General features: G+C 49.3%; 1 pseudogene; it reads left to right on the forward strand.

Moving 5' to 3' along the window:
* The first annotated feature begins 8771 nt into the window (after positions 1-8771).
* Positions 8772-25179, forward strand: part of LOC141271407 (uncharacterized) — a 106861-nt pseudogene continuing 90453 nt past the window's right edge.

A 25179-nucleotide genomic window follows, 5' to 3' on the forward strand; every position in this document is an offset into this window, starting at 1 on the left:
TTCCGGTGACTACCTCTTGAAGCTCATCAAGAGAATGAAAATCATGAAAATACAGAAAAAGCTTTAAATGAGAAGGTGTGTAAAAACCTTTGGTCTGTACTGTATACTATGTTTGAGTCCCTGCATCTGCATAATTTATGGCTGTTACACAGCCTTGACACATGTGAGGATTCCCTAACAAACAGACAATCCCGGAATGTGTTGAGGCTGTGTATCAGCCATAAATCATGCTGGCGCAGGGACTCAAACATAATATACAAGCACGCCGAAGATATTCAGGAAGCACCCGAGTGTGCTCGGTGAGAGGGTTAAACAAGTGCGCTAGCTCATCACTAAAGGGTACGAATGAGACCATACCATGTGCTGGATGCAAGCCATCGCGGAGGAGGTAAAAAAAATGCTCCAATTAGGAGTCATTAAGGAGTCCAGAAGTGAGTGGGGTAGTCCCATGGGACTGATTCCAAAGCCAGACTGATCTTTACAGCTTTGTAACAATTTCCGGAAATTGAATGAAGTGTCAAAATTTGACCTTTATCCAATGCCTTAGGTGGATGAGCTGATCGAGAGACTGGGAAAGGCCCAGTTGTTCACAACACTCGATCTGACGAAGGGTTACTGGCGGGTGCCTCTGACAGAGTCGGCAATAGTAAAGACTACATTCGTTACATTGGAGGGTCTCTATCACTATGTTGCCTTGCCTTTTGGGTTACATGGGGCCCCGGCCACGTTTTAGAGACCCATCAGAAGTAGGCGTCATCTATAGTAACAACTGGTCTACCCACTTGTCCAAGTTACAAGCGGTAGTGGATTCACTGGCTTGACGGTGAACCCACAAAAAAGTGCAATAGGTCTTGAGAAAGTCCGTTACTTGGGTAAGTGATTAAACTCTAAATAAACAAAATCTAGGCCATTCAAAACAGGCCTCTTACTACAAAACAGGCAAGAGCATTCTTCGTCATTATCAGGTATTACCGACGATTTATACCTAATTTTGCCAGGAGAAAATTGAGCATGGTTCGGTGGAAACCTTAGGCGGAGGAAGTATTCCAGTCCATGAAGTTGAGCCCGTCCTCACCAGCCCCAACAGTTTGATTGTTTAAACGAATGCTTCTGAAGTAGGCCTAGGAGCGGTTCTGTTGCAGGAGGTGCACGGAGAAGAACATCTAGTCATCTACAGTGGTGTGAAAAAGTGTTTGCGCCCTTCCTGGTTTCGTATTTTTTTACATGTTTGTCACACTTAAATGTTTCAGATCAAAAAACAAATGTAAATATTAGACAAAGATAACACAAGTAAGCACAAAATGCAGTTTTTAAATAAAGGTCTTTATTATTAAGGGAAAAAGAAATATAAACCTACAGGGCCCTGTGTGAAAAAGTGATTGTAAAGCACTGCACTGTAATGCGCGGGAGGGGAGTCAGAGCAGGGCACGTCACAGGGCCTGTCACAGGGCACTGTGACGTGCAGGGGAGGGGGGAATATGGTAATTTAGCACAGAGGTGGCGATTTAGGGGAATAGTAAGCAGATAGGAGGGGTTTGCTTGGCGTCCCCCGGACACCAAGCCTATGGAAAACAGACTTTATAAAACCAGATTTCTCTGCAATCAGACCTCTGCTATGGGCCATACAGGTAAGTATAGATTTACTTTTCTATACCCTGTATGGCCATGGTAGAGGTCTGATATCGCCCAGGGGGGTGACAGATTCCCTTTAAATCTGCAGATATAGTGGCATGTAAAAGTCTGGGCACCCTTGGTCAAAATTACTGTTATTGTGAACAATTAAGCAAGTTGAAGATGAAATGATCTCTAAAAGGCCTAAAGTTAAAGATGACCCATTTCCTTTGTATTTTAGGCAAAAAAATAAATAAATATATTTTCATCTTTTACATTTTAAAACCTATAAAAAGGAAAATGGTCCAATGCAAAACTTTTGGCACCCTTGGAGATTTGTGTGCTCGGATAATTTTGACCAAGGTTTCAGACCTTAATTAGCCTGTTAGGATTATGGCTTGTTCACTATTATCGTTAGGAAAGGTCAAGTGATGCAAATTTACCCAGCTTTATAAAAACCCAGCCCCTTACCTTGTGCCAAAAAACTGCAGAAATGGGTTCTTGTAACCACCTGCCTATCACTCGGAAAGTGAAAATGGTGAAGGTCCACAAAGCAAGAGAAGGATATAAGAAGATAGCAAAGCGTGTTCAAGTTGCCCTTTCCTCAGTTCAAAATGTAATAAAAAAATGGCAGTTAACAGGAACAGTGGAGGTCAAGATAAGGTTTGAAAGAACAAAGCAAAATTTCAGTGACAGCTGCTCATAGGACTGCTAGAGAGACAAATCAGAACCCCCGCTTGACTGCAAAAGATCTTAAGAAAGATTTAGCAGACTCTGGAGTTCTGGTACATTGTTCTACTGTTCAGAGACACCTGCACATATATGGCCTTCGTGGAAGAGTCATCAGAACAAATCCTCTCCTGCGTCCTCACCATACAATTCAGAGTCAGAAGTATGCAAAAGAACATATAAACAAGATTGATGCATTTCGGAAACAAGTCCTGTGGACTGATGAGATAAAATGGAACTCTTTGGCCACAATGATCAAAGGTATGTATGGAGAAGAAAGGGCACAGAATTTCAGGAAATTAACATCTCACCAACCATTAAGCATGGGGGTACATCAATCTGGCTTTGGGGTTATGTTTCCGCCAATGGCATGGAGAACATTTCACGGGTAGAGGAAAGAATGGATTCAATGAAATTTCAGCAAATTCTTGATACAAACATAACACCATCTGTAAAAAGCTGAAGTTGAAAAGAGAATGTCTTCTACAAATTGATAATGATCCTAAACACTCATCAAAATCCACAATAGACTACCTCAAAAGACACGAGCTAAAAGTTTTACAATGGCCCACACAATCCCCGAATCTGAACATCACTGAAAATCTGTAGCTAGACCTCAAAATAGCAGTGCATGCAAGATGACCCAGGAATCTCACAGAACTGAAAGAATTTTCCAAGGAAGAATGGATGAAAATCCCTCAAACAAGAATTGAAAGACTCTTGTCTGGCTACAAAAAGTGTTTACAAGGGGGTGCTACTAGTTACTAACCATTATAAATCTGGATGTCCATCAGCAGTTAGCAAAAAATGGTACTTCTCAATTCAATAGATTAACCTTGTTCGGGGTATTATAAAACCCCAGAAAAAAAGAAGAGTTCCATACATAGTAAACTAAAAGAATATTCAACCTTTATTCAAATTCTACTCATTTATTAACAATGATCAAATACATGATCAGGGGTGGGTTAAGGATGGCCAGGGCCCCGGGCAGTTGAGACTGCGTGGCCCCCCACCTCATGACGGATCGGGGGTCAGCATATACCTGAAACATTATTATTGAAAAAAATAGCTGCCGAGTGAAACTAACCTAAAAAACAGCCATTAATCTAAAATTTACCTTCAGTTAAAAAAAATACTTTAACCAAGTATCCTTTTGCCAAGGATCCTTTCATTGTGTAAAAAATGTGGGGGATGGGAGTGGACTGAAACTACATGGGGCAAATGCCCCTGCACACTATGTACCCCTCCACCTTGGAAATTTTGCTTGTATATTTATACAAATAATGAAATACATGATGCAAGTGTGTCACCCCAGGCCTGGATGCCACAAATATTAAAGGCTGTGTCTGAGAGCAGGAGGGAGGTTCCCTGGTCAGGGACCATTAGCATGCAGCACCTCCTGTCCCAGGCCAGTAGGGGGAGCAGGCTGCCCCTATAAAAGCTGGAACTGAGATCAGGGTTAGGGAGACCAGGACCCACTTCTGAAGCATCCAGAAGGGTTCCCAGCGGAAAGGGACAGGTCAGCAGCAGCTGAGGAGTCCGGGAGGCAGAGGAGGAACAGCAAGCCAGGGACAGAGGTGACGAGAGCTGGTCCTGGCTGAGAGAGAACTACACAACCGGACACTGGGGTCTGAGGCTGTCAGGGTTGCAAGCCCGGCAGCAGATAACCGACCTGCGAGGGATTTTAGGTCCCTTGACCTGAGTTGCCTGGAGGCTCCGCCACACAGAAGGACCGGTACAGCACGGAGAAGCTACAGGTACCTAAGGCCCGAGTCGCAAGCCATACAGGCGTAGTACACGGCCAGCTCAGGGACGTGGGCTATCACACCACGAAAAGGGGGATAGTCAGCAAGGGCAGAGAGAGAACGGTAGGCCTACCCACTCACCCTGACCAGTGGGGCTCGCCCGAATGCTCTCAGACCCCCAGGCCCATTCCTACCCTGTACTCCTGTTGGGTCATTAGTACTAACTACAATAAAGACCCTGGACTGTTTGAAGCAGACTCTGAACCCTTATTATTGCAGCCTGCACCATCACCCCCAGCATCCTATTACACTGCCCTGAGGCTACACTCTTCCCGTGGGGAGTTATCCTATCCCTGTGCTGCATACCAACATCAGCCTCAGCGGTCTGCTTTGCAGCGGCGGTCATCCCTGACCGCAATCCACGGGTGGCGTAGTCGGACATTCAAAACCCTACAAATAGACTGCCACAGCATTTGGTCTGACCACCCTGAGCCACGGGATCGGGTTGCCACTACTACCCCCAACATTGCACTGAAGCCCGGTTCCGGGTGCTCCACGGCCCAGGGGGCGAGTCACAAGCAAAATTTCTAAGATGATGGGGGAGGGAGTAGACAGTGTGCAGGGGCATTTTTCTTTATGAAGTTCAGTCCACTCCTCTCCCATCCCCAACATTATGTACAAATTTAAAAAATGACAATGATCCTCTGCTCTTTCATACAAAGTGCTGCTGGCTGCCCACCCCGTTCCACTGCCACAGTCCACAGACACTGTCTGAGACAGACGATGATATAAGCTAATGTTTGTCTGTGGCAAGTGGCAGTCAGCAAGCACTCTGTATAAAACTGCAGGGGACCATCCATTATTCATTGATATACAAAAAACACACTTTTAAGACAGAATACACACTTTGAGACTGAAGCAGCAGGGCTCAGCAGGAGACCAGGCAGGCTGCAGACAAACTGTGGGTCACTGTGCGTGGGTGGCGGCTCCTCTTCAGCAGATGCTGCAGGGCAGAATGACACTGGCTCATGTCAGCCATTTCATGAACTTTTAAATAGACCCGCGCCCCTGTGTATGCTGGGCCCTGCCTGACGTCATGTGGCAGGGCGGTCCCAGCATCATTCAAACTGCCCGCCCCGGTGGATCTGCAGCTGGCCTGATGGGAGCGGCTGCGTGATGCAGCGTGTCTGTGAGTGGCTGCTTTGAACTTTGGTACCGCCCTGCTTGATGTCATGTGGCAGAGCGGTCCCAAAATTCAAAGCAGCCACTCACAGACACGCTGGCTGCATCGCGCAGCCCTGTATGCGCACTAGCGCCGGCGGGAAATTTAAATGATGTTGGGACCGCCCTGCCACATTACGTCAGGCAGGGCGGTCCCAACAGCAGCCAGCCACTCACAGACACGCTGGCTGCATCAGGCAGCTCTGTAATTGCAGTCGCACCGGCGGGAAATTTAAATGATGTTGGGACCGCCCTGCCACATGAGGTCAGGCAAGGCGGTCCCAACAGCAGCCAGCCACTCACAGACACGCTGGCCGCCAGCATCACGCAGCCGCTCCCATCTGGCCGCCGGGGCTGTATATTCACTATCACGGGAGGACAATTTAAATGATGTTGGGACTGCCCTGCCACATGACATCAGGCAGGGCGGTCCCAACAGCATTTAAACTGCATGCCCGTGCTAGTGAATAGACAGCTGCGGCGGCCAGGTGAGAGCATCATGTGACATTGGCAGGGCGGGGCGACACAGCATGATTCAAACCGCCTACAGCTGCGGGCCCACAGCGGTGACCGTGTTCATCTAACCTTCGGCTAGCGCGGCTGTGCCTGTGACCGAAAAAAATGCGCATTATAATGGGAGCAATTCATGGGCCCCCTGGGGCCTCGGGCCTCGGGCAGTAGCCGGATTGCCCTCATTATAATACGCCTATGTCAGGATAAAGCCAGAAAACAGAAAATGGCTCTAGAGGGCACTGCGGACACATATAATATAGTGATATTAATCTCAACTAGAAATGCTGGGAAGCATATAAAAGGTATCACATTGTTACAGATCTCTGATTCAAACAACACTATATACAGGCAAGAATATTCCCATATAAAGATCCAAGGGAGTGTTGTTTTTATATTTATTTGTTATAATAGAACACTGCCATCCACTGTCAAAAACTACTGTTGTGTAATAAATTTCAAACTAGATGTATAGTCAATTGGTGTCAGTGGTGACAGAGTTCTAATAATATTGCACATAACCTGATGTAAACATGATTCAACCACTACCAATAGTATTACACATAGCCCTATGTAAACAAGTTCCAAGTCGCTATCCGCATTATTGGGAGACTAATGTCTAACTACTCGGATATGTCCGCTTGAAAAAGATGTAAAATAGATGATACCTGTTAATACATCGTACGTGATAATGACCACAGAGCCCTCTCACCCTGACACAAGTTTCGTCTCGCTTCTCCCGGGAGGGTGTTGGGGTGAGGGGCCGTTGCCTAGATATACACAGCTGTATCCAATAGATCATCCTCCCACTACATCACAAGTGACGCGTCCACCATGCCTCACTATAAAGTGAGCTTCCCGAATATGCGCCGCCACCCGCAGAGAAGTTTATATTGTATTCTATAGCAGATGGGCAACAAGTGCAATGACTGGCACAGGGTGGAGGCATCGGTGTAGTGGATGGACAGCAATATGATCCTGGATGCTACATTCAGGATGGATTGGAGAGGGGAGAATAAGAGGGAGATCGATAGAGAGTTGCATTTGTCCAGACGAGAATGAGTAAGAGCAACAGTTAGAGATTTTGCAGAGTCAATGGTGAGAAAAGGTCGGATTCTGGAGATGTTTTTGAGGTGGAGCTGACATGAGCGAGCGAGTGATCGAATGTAGGGAGTGAAGGAAATATCTGCATCAAATATAACCCCAAGACAGCGGACGTGCTGCTTGGGAGTTATGGTAGAACCAGACCCCGAAATGGTAATATTTGGTTTAGGAAGGTTAGTAGAAGGGGGAAACACAAGGAGTTCAATTTTTGACAGATTAACTTTTAGATAGAGGGAGAACATGATGTTAGAGACAGCAAAGAGACAATTGCAGCATTGAGATGGTACTGAAAAACATCTGATGATGGTTTGTCCAATAGGGTTGATGTATTGTAAGAAGAGGTGGGGACCTAGGACTGAACCATGAGGAACCCCGATAGTAAGGGGACGAGGAGAGGAAGAGGAGCCAGCAAAAGATACAGTGAAGGAGCGGTCAGAGAGGTAAGAGGAGAACCAGGAGAGAACGGTTTCCTTGAGACCGATAGAGCGGAGTAGCTGGTGATCCACAGTGTCGAATGCAGCAGAGATATGTAATAGAAACAGCAGGGAGCAATGACCATTAGATTTAGCAATTTACAGATGAAAGGGAGAATAGAGACATGTCTGTATTTAACAGCGCAAGTCTAGCCAAGGGATGGTATTTTATGTAATAGGTTTAAGCTGGTGTGTTTAAAGGAGGAGGGAACGATACCAGATGAGAGAGGTTAAATATTTTATATATCAGCAGTAATCTAATATCAACACCATCCACAGATATAAATGTGATCCAAATACATAATTCCTTCTGTGAGTTCAACCACAAGGAAATTCAACCTTTGGAAAGCACAGAAATATAATATCAAGTCTTTGCAGCATCTTTCTGGACATACAGTTAGCCATCCTCCTCTCACCTGAGAGCCTTTTATAATACCTCCTCCAGAAAAACTCATTGTCAGATCCTGGAGAGACGATGTGAATTGTAAATCTGTCCGAAATACTGCTGTGGTCTTCTCCGCCACAGAAGGTTTAATCCGTAAAAAGTTTCTGTATTTAACACGTTTATCTTTGTGCTGTTTTTGCCTTGTGTGTAAATATTTTTATCATTACATTTCTTTAAATATTGAACTTTATTTTTTGTATATGACCGTATTTTTCGGACTATAAGACGCACCGGACCATAAGATGCACCCTAAAATTTTGGGGTGAAAAATAGGAAAAAAAATATTTTTTATAAGATGGGGGTCCATCTTATAGTCTGAATAGGTTCGGTATCTTACCTGGGGGATGGTGGAGCGAGGGTCACAGGAAGCAGGGTTCTTCAGGAAGTCGGTGCTCCAGCTGCGGTGGAGCAGGATCGCAGGTTCCCTACCTTACGAACCCGGCGGCTGCAGCAGAAGAGGTGAGGTGCTGTGGGGCCTGTGCCTAGCTGGGGTACTTAGCCTGGCTGGGGCCTGTGCCTAGATGGGGTCTGTTCCGGGGCCCTTAGCCTGGCTGGTTCCTGTAGCTGGCCGGGTGCCTGTGCCGGGGTCTGTGCCTGGCCGGGGCCCTTAGCTTGGCTGGTTCCAGTGTCGGGGCGGGTTCCTGTGCAGGGCTGGGGGCCTGTGCAGGGTCGGGGCCCTTAGCCTGGCTGGTTCCTGCGCAGGGTCGGGAACCTGTGCAGGGCCCTTAGCCTGGCTGGTTTCTGTGCCAAGCCGAGGGCCTGTGCAGGGCTGGGGGGGCCTATGCCGGGCCCTAAGCCTGGCTGGTTCCTGTGCTGGGCCTGTGCAGGGTTGGGGCTTGTGCCAGGCTGTGAGCGGAGTCGGGCGGTGAGGCAGAGCGGCATGTGCAGATTTACGGTGGCTACCATCTTCCTAAAGCTGTGATCTGCAGCAAAATGGCCGCCGGAGCTTCCGGTCTGCGCATGTGCTGTCTCGGGCAGCCATTTTCCTCAGTAAGATGGCCGCGCACACCGGAAAGCCGCGCAGGCCGTTCTGCTTCACTGCCCAGCGCCGCTGACCGCCCGACACCGGCCCCAGCCACTTTGCCTTACTGCCGCTGCTACTTTGTTCCTGAAGGAGGGAGGGCACCCCCGCTCCACCACCACCGCAAGTATCCACAACGCTCGGAGCATAAGACACCCCCCCCATTTTCCTCCCTGCATCTTATGGTCCAAAAAATATGGTAAATCTAAAGTTTAATAAGTTCGTTCCTTGTTGCTCTAAATGTACCCATAACCTCAAAGAGGAAAAGTATAGCTTGTATTTTTTTTACCCAGTGTATCCCGAAGTGCAAGAAGACTCAGAGTACCTATCAGTTAGCTGTGCATGTGTATTAGTGTGTCAGCCAGGGCAGGTGTCTTGGTGGCCTATCAAAATGGTGAATTGTGGCTGTGAGAAGTGTGGTGTGGATGTGTGAGCTGGCTGTGGGGTGCGCCTAGCTCATTGTAAGCCTATTGCAGTATATGAATAGACGAGTGAGTGTGAGAGGCAGAGTCTTACTTTACAGTCTCATCTGAGTCACGAGTGCAAGTGGGTGATGTTTATGACATTCCAGTTTATACAATCTGAGAATACAACATCTACATGTTATATATCATTATATATATATCCCTTAATATCTCCTGTAATTGTATTATTACGATTCTTTATGATGTTAGATAGCTTCATCTTCTTCCCATTCAGGTCTCTAGAATATTGGATCCTCTCAGTGGAGATTTTCTATATAAAATAATTTTCCTGATTGACCTATCAAGGATGGAGAGGAGCAGGGACAAGATGGCAGAGAGGATATTACACCTCACCCTAGAGATCCTCTTCCGGCTTACTGGAGAGGTGAGAGATTCTGATGACGTCACATTACATCATTCTTATCTATGGGAATAACAGATGGACAGAACTGGAGAGGTGTGGACTCTGGAAATGTCTGTAGTGAGATTTATTAATGTGTCTCTCCATAACCAGGATTACACAGTAGTGAAGAAGACCTCCAGTGAGCGCTGTCTGGCCCCTGTGTCTGATGGATGGGGAAGACCCCTGAGCCCAATCACAGGGCCTCCACCTCACCTCCTGATACATGAGGACATCATTGAGCAGAAGATCCTAGAACTCACCTACAAGATGATTGAGCTGCTGACTGGAGAGGTGACATTGCTGGGACATTAACGCTATGAAGGGATCAGAGGGGTGATGCACATGATCATTGTATGAGTCAGGTTCCTATAAGGTGTCAGGATGTCACCGTCGTATTTATCCATGGAGGAGTGGGAGTATTTAGAAGGTCACAAAGATCTGTACAAGGACATCATGATGGAGGTTCCCCAACCCCTCACATCACCAGGTAATAGACAAGACTAAATACACATGGCCTATATTTATCTGTATGTAAAGAATGAATTCAGTCCCTGTATGTGTTTTCCTCCAGTTCTATCCAGTAAGAGGACAACACCAGAGAGATGTCCACGTCTTCTTCCACAGGACTGTAAACAAGAACATGCCAATGTTCCTCAGGATCATCAGGTAGATGGAGAGAAGGTGTCATGACTTATGAGATCTCCCCTATGATGTGTAGACGGCTGTGAAGGTCTTGTTCTATCCACCAGTATTGACACAACTCCACCACTCACTGTGTCCAGGACGCAGTGAGTGACAGCTCAGTCGCCCTAAAGGATCAGGGTCGTGCTGAGCTGTCAGTATTGTAAGTTACAGTCCAACCGCCAATCATGGCAGCGATGTGCTGGGTTTCACACACATGGCTCCGCTCAGTACACCTCGTCCACATGAGGCTCCGCACGCCTTGTACCCACGCGGCTCCGCTCCGTACGCCTCGTCCACACGCGGCTCCGCTCCGTACGCCTCGTGCACGCGCGGCTCCGCTCAGTAAGCCTCGTGCACGCGCGGCTCCGCTCAGTAAGCCTCGTGCACGCGCGGCTCCGCTCAGTAAGCCTCGTGCACGCGCGGCTCCGCTCAGTAAGCCTCGTACACACGCGGCTCCGCTCCGTACACCTCGTACACACGCGGCTCTGCTCCGTACACCTCGTACACGTGCGGCTCCGCTCCGTACACCTCGTACACAGACGGCTCTGCTCCGTACACCTCGTACACGTGCGGCTCCGCTTCGTACACCTCGTACACAGACGGCTCTGCTCCGTACACCTCGTACACACATGGCTCCACTCCGTACGCCTCGTACACACATGGCTCCGCTCCGTACACCTCGTACACAGACGGCTCCGCTCCGTACACCTCGTACACGTGCGGCTCCGCTCTGTACACCTCGTACACAGACGGCTCCGCTCCGTACACCTCGTACACGCGCGGCTCCGCTCCGTACACCTCGTACACACGCAGCTCCGCTCCGTACACCTCGTACATGCGCGGCTCCGCTCCGTACACCTCGTACACGCGTGGCTCCGCTCCGTACACCTCGTATACGCGCGGCTCCGCTCCGTACACCTCGTATACGCGCGGCTCCGCTCCGTACACCTCGTATACGCGCGGCTCCGCTCCGTACACCTCGTATACGCGCGGCTCCGCTCCGTACACCTCGTATACGCGCGGCTCCGCTCCGTACACCTCGTACACGCGCGGCTCCGCTCCGCACACCTCGTACACACGCGGCTCTGCTCCGTACACCTCGTACACACGCGGCTCCGCTCCGTACACCTCGTACACACACGGCTCTGCTACATCCACACTGTAAACCCCTCTTGACCCCACACATAAACTTCACCTCATCCAGCACCATGACAACCAGCACAGCAGAGTACTGCATCCACTGAGGCCCCTGATCATGTGACCCCTGACTCCTCCCCTCCTGTGACCTCATCACAGGTCCTGTGCGCACAGAACAGCCATATATGTGGTGGCGGCTCTGAAGGTGGTTGTGGCTAAATCCAAGTCGGCTATTGGTTCAGGTCCTTCTGTGCACTGGGATTTCGCTTTCTCACACAGAGCCGGCTATTTCCTAGTTGGCAGAGGGACCAGTCCTTTAGCTGACTTGGGTTTATCCTGCTCTATATAAGATGCTAAATCACAGTAGACAGAAGGACACTTATTGTCTATAGATATATATGAATCCTGTCATGTTACACTACCTTTCAAAAGTTTGGGGTCACCCAGACAATTTTGTGTTTTCCATGAAAACTCATACTTTTATTTATCAAATGAGTTGCAAAATGAATAGAAAATATAGTCCAGACATTGACAAGGTTAGAAATAATGATTTTTATTAGAAAGAATAATTTTCTCCTTCAAACTTTGCTTTCGTCAAAGAATGCTCCCTTTGCAGCAATTACAGCATTGCAGATCTTTGGCATTCTAGCTGTTAATATGCTGAGGTAATCTTGAGAAATTTCCCCCCATGCTTCCTGAAGCCCCTCCCACAAGTTGGATTGGCTTGATAGGCCCTTTTTGCGTACCATACGGTCAAGCTGCTCCCACAACAGCTCAATGGGGTTGAGATCTGGTGACTGCGCTGGCCACTCCATTACAGATAGAATACCAGCTGCCTGCTTCTTCCCTAAATAGTTCATGCATAATTTAGAGGTGTGCTTTTCGTCATTGTCCTGTTGTAGGATGAAATTGGCTCCAATCAAGCGCTGTCCACAGGGTATGGCATGGCGTTGCAAAATGGAGTGATAGCCTTCCTTATTCAAAATCCCATTTATGTTGTACAAATCTCCAACTTTACCAGCACCAAAGCAACCCCAGACCATAACATTACCTCCACCATGATTGACAGATGGCGTCAGCCACTCTTCCAGCATCTTTTCAGTTATTCTGTGTCTCACAAATGTTCTTCTGTGTGATCCAAACACCTCAAACTTTGATTCGTCTGTCCATAAAACTTTTTACAAATCTTCCTCTGTCCAATGTCTGTGTTCTTTTGCCCCTATTAATCTTTTCCTTTTATTAGCCAGTCTCAGATATGGCTTTTTCTTTACCACTTTGCCCTGAAGGCCAGCATCCCGGAGTCGCCTCTTCACTGTAGACGTTGACACTGGCGTTTTGCGTGTACTATTTAATGAAGCTGCCAGTTGAGGAGCTGTGAGGCGTCGATTTCTCAAACTAGCTACTCTAATGTACTTGTCTTGTTGCTCAGTTGTGCAGTGCGGCCTCCCACTTCTCTTTCTACTCTGGTTAGAGCCTGTTTGTGCTCTCCTCTGAAGGGAGTAGTACACACCGTTGTAGGAAATGTTCAGTTTCTTGGCAATTTCTCACATGGAATAGCCTTCATTTCTAAGAACAAGAATAGACTGTCGAATTTCACATGAAAGTTCTCTTTTTCTGGCCATTTTGAGAGTTTCATAGAACAAACAAATGTAATGCTCCAGATTCTCAACTAGCTCAAAGGAAGGTCAATTTTATAGCTTTTAAAATCAGCCAATCCGTTTTCAGCTGGGCTAACATACTTGTGCAAGGGTTTTCTAAACATCAATTAGCCTTCTTACACAGTTAGCAAACACAATGTACCGTTAAAACACTGGAGTGGTGGTTGTTGGAAATGGGTCTCTTTACACCTATGTAGATATTGCAATAAAAACAAGACGTTTGCAGCTAGAATAGTCATTTACCACATTAACAATGTATAGACTGTATTTCTGATTCATTTAATGTTAGCTTCATTGAAAAAAAATGTGCTTTTCTTTCAAAAATAATGAAATTTCTAAATGACCCCAAACTTTTGACCGGTAGTGTATATTTCACAGTAATTTTGAGCTGTGGACTAGATATGAAGTCAGATTACAGATAGTTATTTTTATGTGACGTTTATACTCAAGAATTTTCCCCTTAATTTCGGTCTGTACAATATCCTGCGCCAATCTCAACCGCGTCCCGTTTTATTTACTGGTGATCATTTTTGTAGCTCACACGACCACAGATTATTTCCATACATGTACCTAGGAGTGTTTTAACCCTCAAGCGATTTTCTGTTTTTTTAATTTTTTTCCTTCCCATAACTTTTTTATTTTCTATCCACATCGCCGTTGAGGTTTTTTTTTATTTTGGCGGGACGTTTTTATTGATACCATTTTGGCGCGGATACCATGTTTTGATCACCTCTTATTTCATTTTATTGCAATGTTGCGGCGACCAAAAAAAACGTAGTTATGGCTTTTCCATTTTTTTCTCGTTATGCCTTTTACCGATCAGATTATTTTATATTTTGATTGGTCAGACCTTTCTGAACACGTCAATTCCAAATTTGTGCATTTTTTTTTTAATGGAGGAAAAGGGATATTTTGTATTTTTTTTCTTATATTTTTATGATATATGACGTAACTGCATCATGCGTTGTGAAGGGGTTAATATTATAACTATTGGACAAATGGACCAGGTCCTTCTGCCAGCTTGGATTTAGCCTGCTCTCTATGAGAAATCTAAATCCTAGTTGTCTAAAGGACCAGTTCCCTATGAGTGTTTTAATACTAGACCTAGCAAGCTAAAGGGACCAGGTCCTTCTGCCAACTTGGATTTAGCCTGCTCTCTATGAGAAAGCTAAATCCCAGTGGGCTAAAGGACCAGGTCCCTGTGAGTGTTTTAATACTAGACCTAGCAGGCTAAAGGACAAGGTCCTTCAGCCAACTTGGATTTAGCCTGCTCTCTGTGAGAAAGCTAAATCCCAGTGGGCTAAAGGACCAGGTCCCTGTGAGTGTTTTAATACTAGACCTAGCAAGCTAAAGGGACCAGGTCCTTCTGCCAACTTGGATTTAGCCTGCACTTTGTGAGAAAGCTAAATCCCAGTGGGCTAAAGGACCAGGTCCCTGTGAGTTTTTTAATGGTACACCTAGCAGGCTAATGGACCAAGTCCTTCTGCCAACTTGGATTTAGCTTGCTCTCTATGAGAAATCTAAACCCAAGTGGGCTAAAGGACCAGGTCCCTGTGAGTGTTTTAATACTAGATCTAGCAGGCTAATGGACCAGGTCCTTCTGCCAACTTGGATTTAGCCTGCTATTTATGAAAAAGCTAAATCCCAGTGGGCTAAAGGACCAGGTCCCTGTGAGTGTTTTAATACTAGACCTAGCAGGCTAATGGACCAGGCCCTTCCTCCCTCTAGGATTTAGCCTGCTTTATATAAGAAAGCTAAATCCCAGCGGTTGATTTCATGGTGTCTTTATTTGAAGTAAATTGATTTTTTAAGTGAGTAAACATCCAAAGTTGTACATTAATTTTTAATACCGTTTTATATTTTTAATGTTTTTCGACTCAGCCAAAAAAATCAGCAAAATGTAGTTTTTTGTGATGAATAAAATTAGCAATTTAATTATACAAATAATTACACTCGGGGTTGATTGTTCAGTTTCTCCAAAATTCAACTTTTGCAAATGTAGATCAGTGATGGCCGGCAGCACCACCATTTTTAATAGTAGGCGGAGCTTTACGGGGAAAAGCGTAACGGAGCGCAGCCGACAGTCATCAGAATTTACAACAGAAAAACAATGTGAATTACTACAGAAATGTTCAGGGTTCTTGGAGTATAAGGACGTCCTCCGTGCAACAACTCTATTCTAGCTGACTCACTAAAGAAAACCAAGTAAATGAGCCGAGGCATAAATTAATATATGTGGAAAGTGTAAGAACATGTTCACACTATGGCCATTCCAGAGAGAAGACACAAGATAAAAATATTGAGTATATACCGTATTTAGTGACAAAAATGTATAATTGGTAAAGAAAAGCTGGACTTGATGGACCTAGGTCTTTTTTCATCCTATGTAACTATGTAAATAAATAGTGTGCTATTACTAATCATTTATTTACTTACTATAAGCTCAACTTGTTTTTTTTTTCTTGAGATTTGTCTCACTACAGAAATGACTGCATTGGAGTTGCTGCACTGAGGCTCATGATTTCTGGGCATACAGAGTAAGGACATCCTCCATACAGCAACTCCATTGTAGCTGTCTCACTACAGAGATGACTAGATCAGAGTTGCTGCACTGAGGTTCATGATTTCTGGGCACACAGTACTGTCTAATGTGGCACCCCAGAGGTCTGGTTACCACAGTAATAGAAATATTATGTCTGAGAGCAAGTGGGAGGTCTACTGGTCAGGAGCCCTCAAGCATGCCACACCTCCTGCCCCAGTCCTGGGAGGGGAGGAATCTGCCCTATATAAACTGGGTCTGGGGCGGGGTTAGGGAGACAGAGTGAAGTCCTAGACAGAGACGCAGTCCAGTCTGGAGGACAGCAGACACAGGGAAAGCAAGAACTAGGAGCTCTGTAGGAGCAGGAGTGAGTGCCAGGGGCTGGAAGCCAGATAGCTCGCCCTGGCTGAAGACACTAAGACCGGACACGGAGTCCGAGGCTGTGGGGACATCCAGGTCCAGCAGCAGAATCCAACCGGCAGGGGATTCCAGGTCCTCTGGCCATAGAAGCCCGGAGGCACGGTCACAAGCAAGGGACCAGCACCGCCATCGTGGAGCGGAGGCTAACAGAAGGCCCCAAGTCACCGGCCATACGGGTGAGCACCACACGGTACACTCAGGGACGTGGGCTACTTCTACCCGCATACAGCAAGGTAGCCAGGAAGAGTGCAGATAGACGGGCAGGCCTACAACTCCACCTGGCCAGGGGAGATCCTGCTTGCTCACAGACTGACCAGGCCTCTACTGCTAACCAGTACTCCCGGGAGGGTCTGCTTTATAACACCAGTAAAGACCCTGAACTGCACTGCACAGACTCTGAGTTGTTCCTGCTGCGCTCGTGCACCATCACTCCCATCATCCACACCAACTGCCCTGAGGCTATACTTCTCCCGTGGGGAGTCATCCCATTCTTAGCTGCACACACAACACCGGCCTCAGCGGTCTGCCTTGCAGCGGCGGTCCCCACTGACCGCAATTCACGGGTGGCGTAGTCGGACCATTATCATACTAATGAGACTGCCACTGATTTGACCACCCTGGGCACGGACCTGGTCATCGCCACGGAGACTACAACCCCCAGCGATCCGGCTCCGGGTATTCCCCGCACACATGTGCACGCACAACACAGGCCCAGGGGGCGAGTCAACTTTGGCGTAGTCGGCAGGATTCAAACCAACCCGCCACCAACGGGTATTGCGTGCCTGAAAAAGACTTTTGCACTTACCTGAGAGAAGCTTCCCGCCATGTGCAGCCGTCTTCTCACCATCTGCAGCCGTCTTCCCGCCATCCGGAGCCGTTTCCCGCCATCTTCAGTCGGTTCCCGCCATCGGACGCCATCAGGACGCCGCGCGGGAAGAAGAGGGGCGTGGACATTCAAAGCGCGCGAGAACTGAAGCCCCGCCTTACGTCTTAACGCTACGCAAGGTCCTGGAAGGGAGAGAGAGCGACGCTGATGTCACAGGAGGGCGACGCAAGGTCCTCAACCCCGACGATCGACTGCAGAGCCGCAGCCTACGGAAGAGGATCATCGCAAGGTAGGCCACGGTCCACTAGGGGGGAAGGAGGATGTCGGATACAGAGGGAAGCTCCACCGCCACAGCTGCCGCCAGCGCAACCGCTGCTGCGGTCATGCCATTCACCATGCCTTATATCCCGGGGGCAACCTGGCTACCCCAGTACTCAGGGGAGTCACGTACCCTAAGTGACTTTAGGGAAAGACTGGATAGCCTCTTCCAGGTATACCCCCTCACGGAAGAGCAAAAAGTGAACATCCTGGTGGCCCAGTTAATCGGGGCAGCCCAAAGGGAGGTAAAGTCCTGGCCACCTAGGAAGAAGAGGACTGTCAGAGAAATACTAGCCCGGCTGGAAGACACATTTGATACCCGAACCTCAGCCGAAATAAAACTCAGATTTTACGGGTGCAAACAACGGGCACACGAAAGTATAAGAGACTATGCTCTAAACCTACAAGAGGCCCTGAGAGCCATTAAGCAGGCAGACCCTGATAGCGTGGGGAATGAAGACTAGCTGTTGACCGAACAATTTATTGAGGGTCTACTGTGCAATGCCCACCGAACCCAGTTGCGGGCAATGGCCTTACAGGACCCTGACCTGGACTTTGCACAGTTCAAGGACAGAGCTATCCGGGTGCTCCGAGAACCGGCACCAGGTGGCGCTGTGACCCACAGGCGCCCTGCTATCACTTATCACCAGGACGCGGCGCCCTTGTCTGCAGGGCCTGTGGGTGCTGATGCGCAGGCTTTAAACAATAACCCGGCTACAGACCTGCACCATCAGGTCCAAGAGCTGACTAAGAGCATTGCCGCGCTAACCAGAACTGTGCAGTCTTTACAGGTCTCTTCTCCAGGAAAGATCCAGCTGGCATCCGGACCGGAGGATGTCCCGTGGCGCCGACTGAGGAGGACCCCAGCGGCCAGAGGAAGACCCAGCGACCGATACAACGAGGACGGACAACCCATCTGCCGCCGCTGCAATCAACCCGGACATATGGCAAGGTACTGTCATTTAAACGGGCACAACCTGGGGTAGAGGGCCAACCCCCAGGCATAAGATCATCAGGCCCATCGAACTGGCGTGATAAATACGTAGGGGGACGTCCGGTCTTGCCTGTGGTACTGGATGGCATTCCTATGAGTGCCCTACTAGACACTGGGTCACAGGTGACTACCATCCCGTACGTGCTCTTCAAGCGGTACTGGAATGACTCGGACATAACCCGCTACCCAGATGATGACCTGAGCATTATCGCCAGCAATGGTCAGCCCGTGCCACAGATAGGATTTAAAGAGGTGACCATCAAGGTCGGTAAGGTTGAACTGCCGGCACAAGGACTGATCATTGTGGACATTGACCGCCGCGAGAGTCACCCAAAAATAACCCTAGGTACTAACGTAATCGAAAACTGTCTTGCAGAGGTGATTCTTATTTTGCAACAGGTTGCCAAGAACGCCAGTTCCAGCCAGCAGCGTGTCCTCCAAAAAGAGATCCGGGAACTGATGAAACAGCAACAGGTGGAACTATCTGGTGGTGAGATTGGTAGCGTGAGAATGTGTGACCCGTTCCCTATTGCCATGCCCCCTAAAAGTGAGATGATGATTTGGTGTCGGGCAGCTATTGGTCTAAGGGGTAGAGACTACCAAGCGATGGTAGAACCCGTCTACTCAGACAGTAGGCCCACCATTTTGACAGCACGGGGGGTGGTCGATGTACGCCATGGGAGGGTGCCCGTTCGCATCATAAACATCGGGGAGAGAGAAGTACACCTGCCCCGGTATGCCACGCTAGCCAAATTGTTCACCATCAACCAGAACTCTGTAAAGGCCGTGGAACCCTTGCCTCCATCTCAACCAAAGGAAGGTAAGGGCTCTAAGAAACCAATGGGGGACTGGTGTCAGCAACTGCATTTGGGTACTGACTCCACTCTCTCACACCAAAAACAGGGAGTCTATCGGGTGGTTCAGGAGTACGAGAGAGTGTTTAGTAAACACCCGCTAGACTTCGGGCGAGTAAAGGGGGTAGAACATCACATCCCCAGGGGAGACCATCCTCCCATAAAGGAGAGATACCGACTCGTACCCCCTGCACACTATCAGCACGCCAAGGGGATGCTAAAAGACATGAAGGAGGCTGGGGTAATCTGGGACAGCTGTAGCCCCTGGGCAGCTCCACTAGTCTTAGTGAAAAAGAAAGACAACACCATGAGAATGTGTGTAGACTACAGGAAGGTCAACCGTATCACACAAAAAGATGCGTACCCGTTACCAAGGATAGAAGAGTCCTTAGCTGCATTAAAATCTGCTAACTTCTTCTGTACTTTGGATCTCACTAGTGGGTACTGGCAGGTTCCTGTAGTAGAGGCGGACCGGGAGAAGACAGCATTCACCACCCTGATGGGACTCAGCGAATTTAACTGTATGCCGTTCGGGCTCTGCAACGCACCAGGAACCTTCCAACGGTTGATGGAATGCTGTCTGGGACACCGGAACTTCGAGACGGTCCTATTATACCTGGACGATGTCATCGTCTATTCCAAGACCTATGAGGACCATCTGGAACACCTGGCAGAAGTGTTTGAAGCCCTGGCAAACTATGGCCTAAAGGTACCCTCAAAGTGTCATCTACTGAAGCCAAAGGTACAGTACCTGGGACACGTGGTGAGTGCTGACGGAGTGGCTCCCGACCCTGACAAGATCACCGTGATTAAGGACTGGCCAAGACCATCCAGCATAAAGGAAGTGCGGCAGTTCCTCGGGTTGGTAGGCTACTACCGAAGATTCATTCCCGGTTTTACCAAGAAGGCAGCTCCTATGCAGGACCTCCTGATAGGCCAGTCCAGGAAGGCCAAAAACCAGAAGCCACCCTTCAGATGGGAAAAGCTGGAAGAGGAGTCATTCCGCCAGCTGAAGATGGCCCTCATGGGGGAGGAAATCCTGGCGTACCCTGATTACAGCCAGCCCTTTATCCTCCACACGGACGCAAGCAACATCGGGCTAGGAGCCGTACTGTCCCAGATCCAGCAGGGGAGAGAACGGGTAATTGCTTACGCCAGTCGAAAACTGCGACCCACGGAAAGAAACCCTGAGAATTACAGCTCGTTCAAGCTAGAGTTCCTGGCAGTGGTGTGGGCGGTAACCGAACGTTTTAAGCATTACCTTGCCTCTTCCAGGTTCACCGTGTACACGTACAACAACCCGTTTACACACCTGGACACTGCAAGACTGGGTGCCCTGGAGCAGAGATGGATGGCCCGCCTGTCCAATTATGAGTTCACGATCAAATACCGGGCAGGACGCTCCAATACCAACGCGGACGCCCTGTCCAGGATGCCAAACCTACCGGACGGAGGGGAAGATCCAGAAAAACTGGAAGAGGTCGAACTCCCTGCGTTCCACCGTCATGGGATTACCCAGTATTCCCACCGTGTGAGGGGCCAGCTATCCGCTACGTTCAACCCCTTACCCCACTACAACTGGGCGGAGACGCAAGACAGTGACCCCGCAGTCCGTCTGGTGAAGGAAATGCTGACCCAGGCTGACGCCCGCCTGGACTTTACGGGGAAAAGCGTAACGGAGCGCAGCCGACAGTCATCAGAATTTACAACAGAAAAACAATGTGAATTACTACAGAAATGTTCAGGGTTCTTGGAGTATAAGGACGTCCTCCGTGCAACAACTCTATTCTAGCTGACTCACTAAAGAAAACCAAGTAAATGAGCCGAGGCATAAATTAATATATGTGGAAAGTGTAAGAACATGTTCACACTATGGCCATTCCAGAGAGCAAACACAAGATAAAAATATTGAGTATATACCGTATTTAGTGACAAAAATGTATAATTGGTAAAGAAAAGCTGGACTTGATGGACCTAGGTCTTTTTTCATCCTATGTAACTATGTAAATAAATAGTGTGCTATTACTAATCATTTATTTACTTACTATAAGCTCAACTTGTTTTTTTTTCTTGAGATTTGTCTCACTACAGAAATGACTACATTGGAGTTGCTGCACTGAGGCTCATGATTTCTGGGCATACAGAATAAGGACATCCTCCATACAGCAACTCCATTGTAGCTGTCTAACTACAGAGACGACTAGATCAGAGTTGCTGCACTGAGGTTCATGATTTCTGGGCACACAGTACTGTCTAATGTGGCACCCCAGGGGTCTGGTTACCACAGTAATAGAAATATGTCTGAGAGCAAGTGGGAGGTCTCCTGGTCAGGAGCCCTCAAGCATGCCACACCTCCTGCCCCAGTCCTGGGAGGGGAGGAATCTGCCCTATATAAACTGGGTCTGGGGCGGGGTTAGGGAGACAGAGTGAAGTCCTAGACAGAGACGCAGTCCAGTCTGGAGGACAGCAGACACAGGGAAAGCAAGAACTAGGAGCTCTGTAGGAGCAGGAGCGAGTGCCAGGGGCTGGAAGCCAGATAGCTCGCCCTGGCTGAAGACACTAAGACCGGACACGGAGTCCGAGGCTGTGGGGACATCCAGGTCCAGCAGCAGAATCCAACCGGCAGGGGATTCCAGGTCCTCTGGGCATAGAAGCCCGGAGGCACGGTCACAAGCAAGGGACCAGCACCACCATCGTGGAGCGGAGGCTAACAGAAGGCCCCAAGTCACCGGCCATACGGGTGGAGCACCACACGGTACACTCAGGGACGTGGGCTACTTCTACCCGCATACAGCAAGGTAGCCAGGAAGAGTGCAGATAGACGGGGAGGCCTACAACTCCACCTGGCCAGGGGAGTTCCTGCTTGCACACAGACTGACCAGGACTCTACTGCTAACCAGTACTCCCGGGAGGGTCTGCTTTATAACACCAGTAAAGACCCTGAACTGCACTGCACAGACTCTGAGTTGTTCCTGCTGCGCTCGTGCACCATCACTCCCATCATCCACACCAACTGCCCTGAGGCTATACTTCTCCCGTGGGGAGTCATCCCATTCTTAGCTGCACACACAACACCGGCCTCAGCGGTCTGCCTTGCAGCGGCGGTCCCCACTGACCGCAATCCACGGGTGGCGTAGTCGGACGATTATCATACTAATAAGACTGCCACTGATTTGACCACCCTGGGCACGGAACTGGTCATCGCCACGGAGACTACAACCCCCAGCGATCCGGCTCCGGGTATTCCCCGCACACACGTGCACCACAACACAGGCCCAGGGGGCGAGTCAACTTTGGCGTAGTCGGCAGGATTCAAACCAACCCGCCAGCAACGGGTATTGCGTGCCTGAAAAAGACTTTTGCACTTACCTGAGAGAAGCTTCCCGCCATCTGAAGCCGTCTTCTCGCCATCTGCAGCCGTCTTCCCGCCATCCGGAGCCGTTTCCCGCCATCTTCAGTTGGTTCCCGCCATCCGGAGTCGGTTCCCGCCATCGGACGCCATCTTCAGGACGCCGCGTGGGAAGAAGAGGGGCGTGGACATCGAAAGCGCGCGAGAACTGAAGCCCCGCCTTACGTCTTGACCCTGCACAAGGTCCTGGAAGGGAGAGAGAGCGACGCTGACGTCACAGGAGCGCGACGCAAGGTCCTCAACCCCGACGATCGACTGCGGAGCCGCGGCCTACGGAAGAGGATCATCTCAAGGTAGGCCACGGTCCACTAGGGGGGAAGGAGGATGTCAGATACAGAGGGAAGCTCCACCGCCACAGCTGCCGCCAGCGCAACCGCTGCTGCGGTCATGCCATTCACCATGCCTTATATCCTGGGGGCAACCTGGCTACCCCAGTACTCAGGGGAGTCACGTACCCTAAGTGACTTTAGGGAAAGACTGGATAGCCTCTTCCAGGTATACCCCCTCACGGAAGAGCAAAAAGTGAGCATCCTGGTGGCCCAGTTAATCGGGGCAGCCCAAAGGGAGGTAAAGTCCTGGCCACCTAGGAAGAAGAGGACTGTCAGAGAAATACTAGCCCGGCTGAAAGACACATTTGATACCTGAACCTCAGCTGAAATAAAACTCAGATTTTACGGGTGCAAACAACGGGCACACGAAAGTATAAGAGACTATGCTCTAAACCTACAAGAGGCCCTGAGAGCCATTAAGCAGGCAGACCCTGACAGCGTGGGGAATGAAGACAAGCTGATTGTAACATACCTCTCGGCGTCCTTGCATAGTGGTCCATCTCCCACTGTGCAAGAGAGCGCACTTGATCTCCAATTCAGAATGTCTCTCTGGCTTCCCTCCATGCTGTTTGTTTGTCTCTGTTTCTGCTGCTTAAGGGCGGCGCCCGATCACTTCCTGCTTTTTGTACCTGCTGCAGGCACACCCCTTGTGCGTCCTCAGCCTATTCCTGTCTGTCACCTGGTATTTAAACCAGCTGCTCCAATTAACCCATGCCTGAGCATCTTGCCCTGTCAGTTGGCTTTTTGTCTCTGACATGCCAGGTCCTGTGTATGTTACCTGTCTTGCAGTATTTGTTCCCGTGTCTGTACTGTGTCTTACCTGTGTACTCTAACCTGCAGTCTGTACACGCTCTCTAGCCTGTTGTCTTCTGCCTATCCTGGAGGCTGTATTTCCAGGCCAGTGTGAACACGCTCCTAGCCTGTTCTTTCCGCCTTCTAGGGACCGCATACCTAGACCCGTTCCTGTATCTTGCCTGCTCTTGTTTGTATACTCTTCTAGCCTGTTATCTGTTTTTCTCTATGTCCGTACCTTCCCTTTTCTTGCAGAATCTGATCCCGTACCTATCTCCTACTCGTTGTCTTTGTACTCCCGTTTGTGAGTTTGGAGTCCACTCTCTACTTCATTGCAAGTATCCTGTGTGTATCTGGTTCTGCCTTTCCCTTCCAGTCTGTTCCGTGTGAACAGAGCCCTGTCCCCTCCGCGTCTGCGGTTTCGCTTTGCTCAGCCCTGTCCACCGCGTCTGCGGTTTCGCTTTGCTCGGCCCTGTCCCCCGCGTCTGCGGTTTCGCTTTGCTCGGCCCTGTCTACCGCGTCTGCGGTTTCGCTTTGCTCGGCCCTGTCCACCGCGTCTGCGGTTTCGCTTTGCTCAGCCCTGTCCACCGCGTCTGCGGTTTCGCTTTGCTCAGCCCTGTCCACCGCGTCTGCGGTTTCGCTTTGCTCAGCCCTGTCCACCGCGTCTGCGGTTTCGCTTTGCTCAGCCCTGTCCACCGCGTCTGCGGTTTCGCTTTGCTCAGCCCTGTCCACCGCGTCTGCGGTTTCGCTTTGCTCAGCTCTGTCCACCGCGTCTGCGGTTTCGCTTTGCTCAGCTCTGTCCACCGCGTCTGCGGTTTCGCTTTGCTTTGCCCTGTCCACCGCGTCTGCGGTTTCGCTTTGCTCAGCCTTATCCACCGCGTCTGCGGTTTCGCTTTGCTCAGCCTTGTCCACCGCGTCTGCGGTTTCGCTTTGCTCTGCCCTGTCCACCGGGTCTGCGGTTTCGAATTTGTCTCCCAGTCTGTACTGGACCCTACCCAGCCTGCGCTCTAGTCTGCCTGTTCCTGTATTCCCTGGTGTGGGTCAACAGCCGTGTCCGGAGTCTGACCTGGAGTAGACCCTGGTCCCTCTGCTCGGTTCCTCCCTGGTGCACTGGCGTCGTATGCCGTCGTGCGACTTTGGTCGGATCGGGCAGATACTTCGTTACGCCCCTCCAGACACTCTCAGGTTCATGGCACAGTGCAATCACTACATACACACGCACACGCCACTCAGCCCGGGCGTGTGCATTACAGCATGCTCAGGCCAAGGTTCCCGTTGAGCCCCACGGCCTTCGCTCTCTGAGACGTTTTCCAGCGAATACGTGCATTAAAAATAAATAAAAAAATATATATATATATTTATTTATTTATTTTCTTTAGCTGAGTTCCAGACGAATTACGCACCCTTCCAGATGGATCTTTCTGCACTCGTTCCTGCGGATCCGCCACGGTACTATGGGGATCCAAGACAGAGTCGTGCATTTGTGGAGCAAT

The sequence above is a fragment of the Phyllobates terribilis genome, unplaced genomic scaffold (assembly GCF_046119375.1).
Source record: "Phyllobates terribilis strain yellow unplaced genomic scaffold, ASM4611937v1 Scaffold_5__5_contigs__length_657084704, whole genome shotgun sequence".
Lineage (NCBI taxonomy): Eukaryota > Metazoa > Chordata > Amphibia > Anura > Dendrobatidae > Phyllobates > Phyllobates terribilis.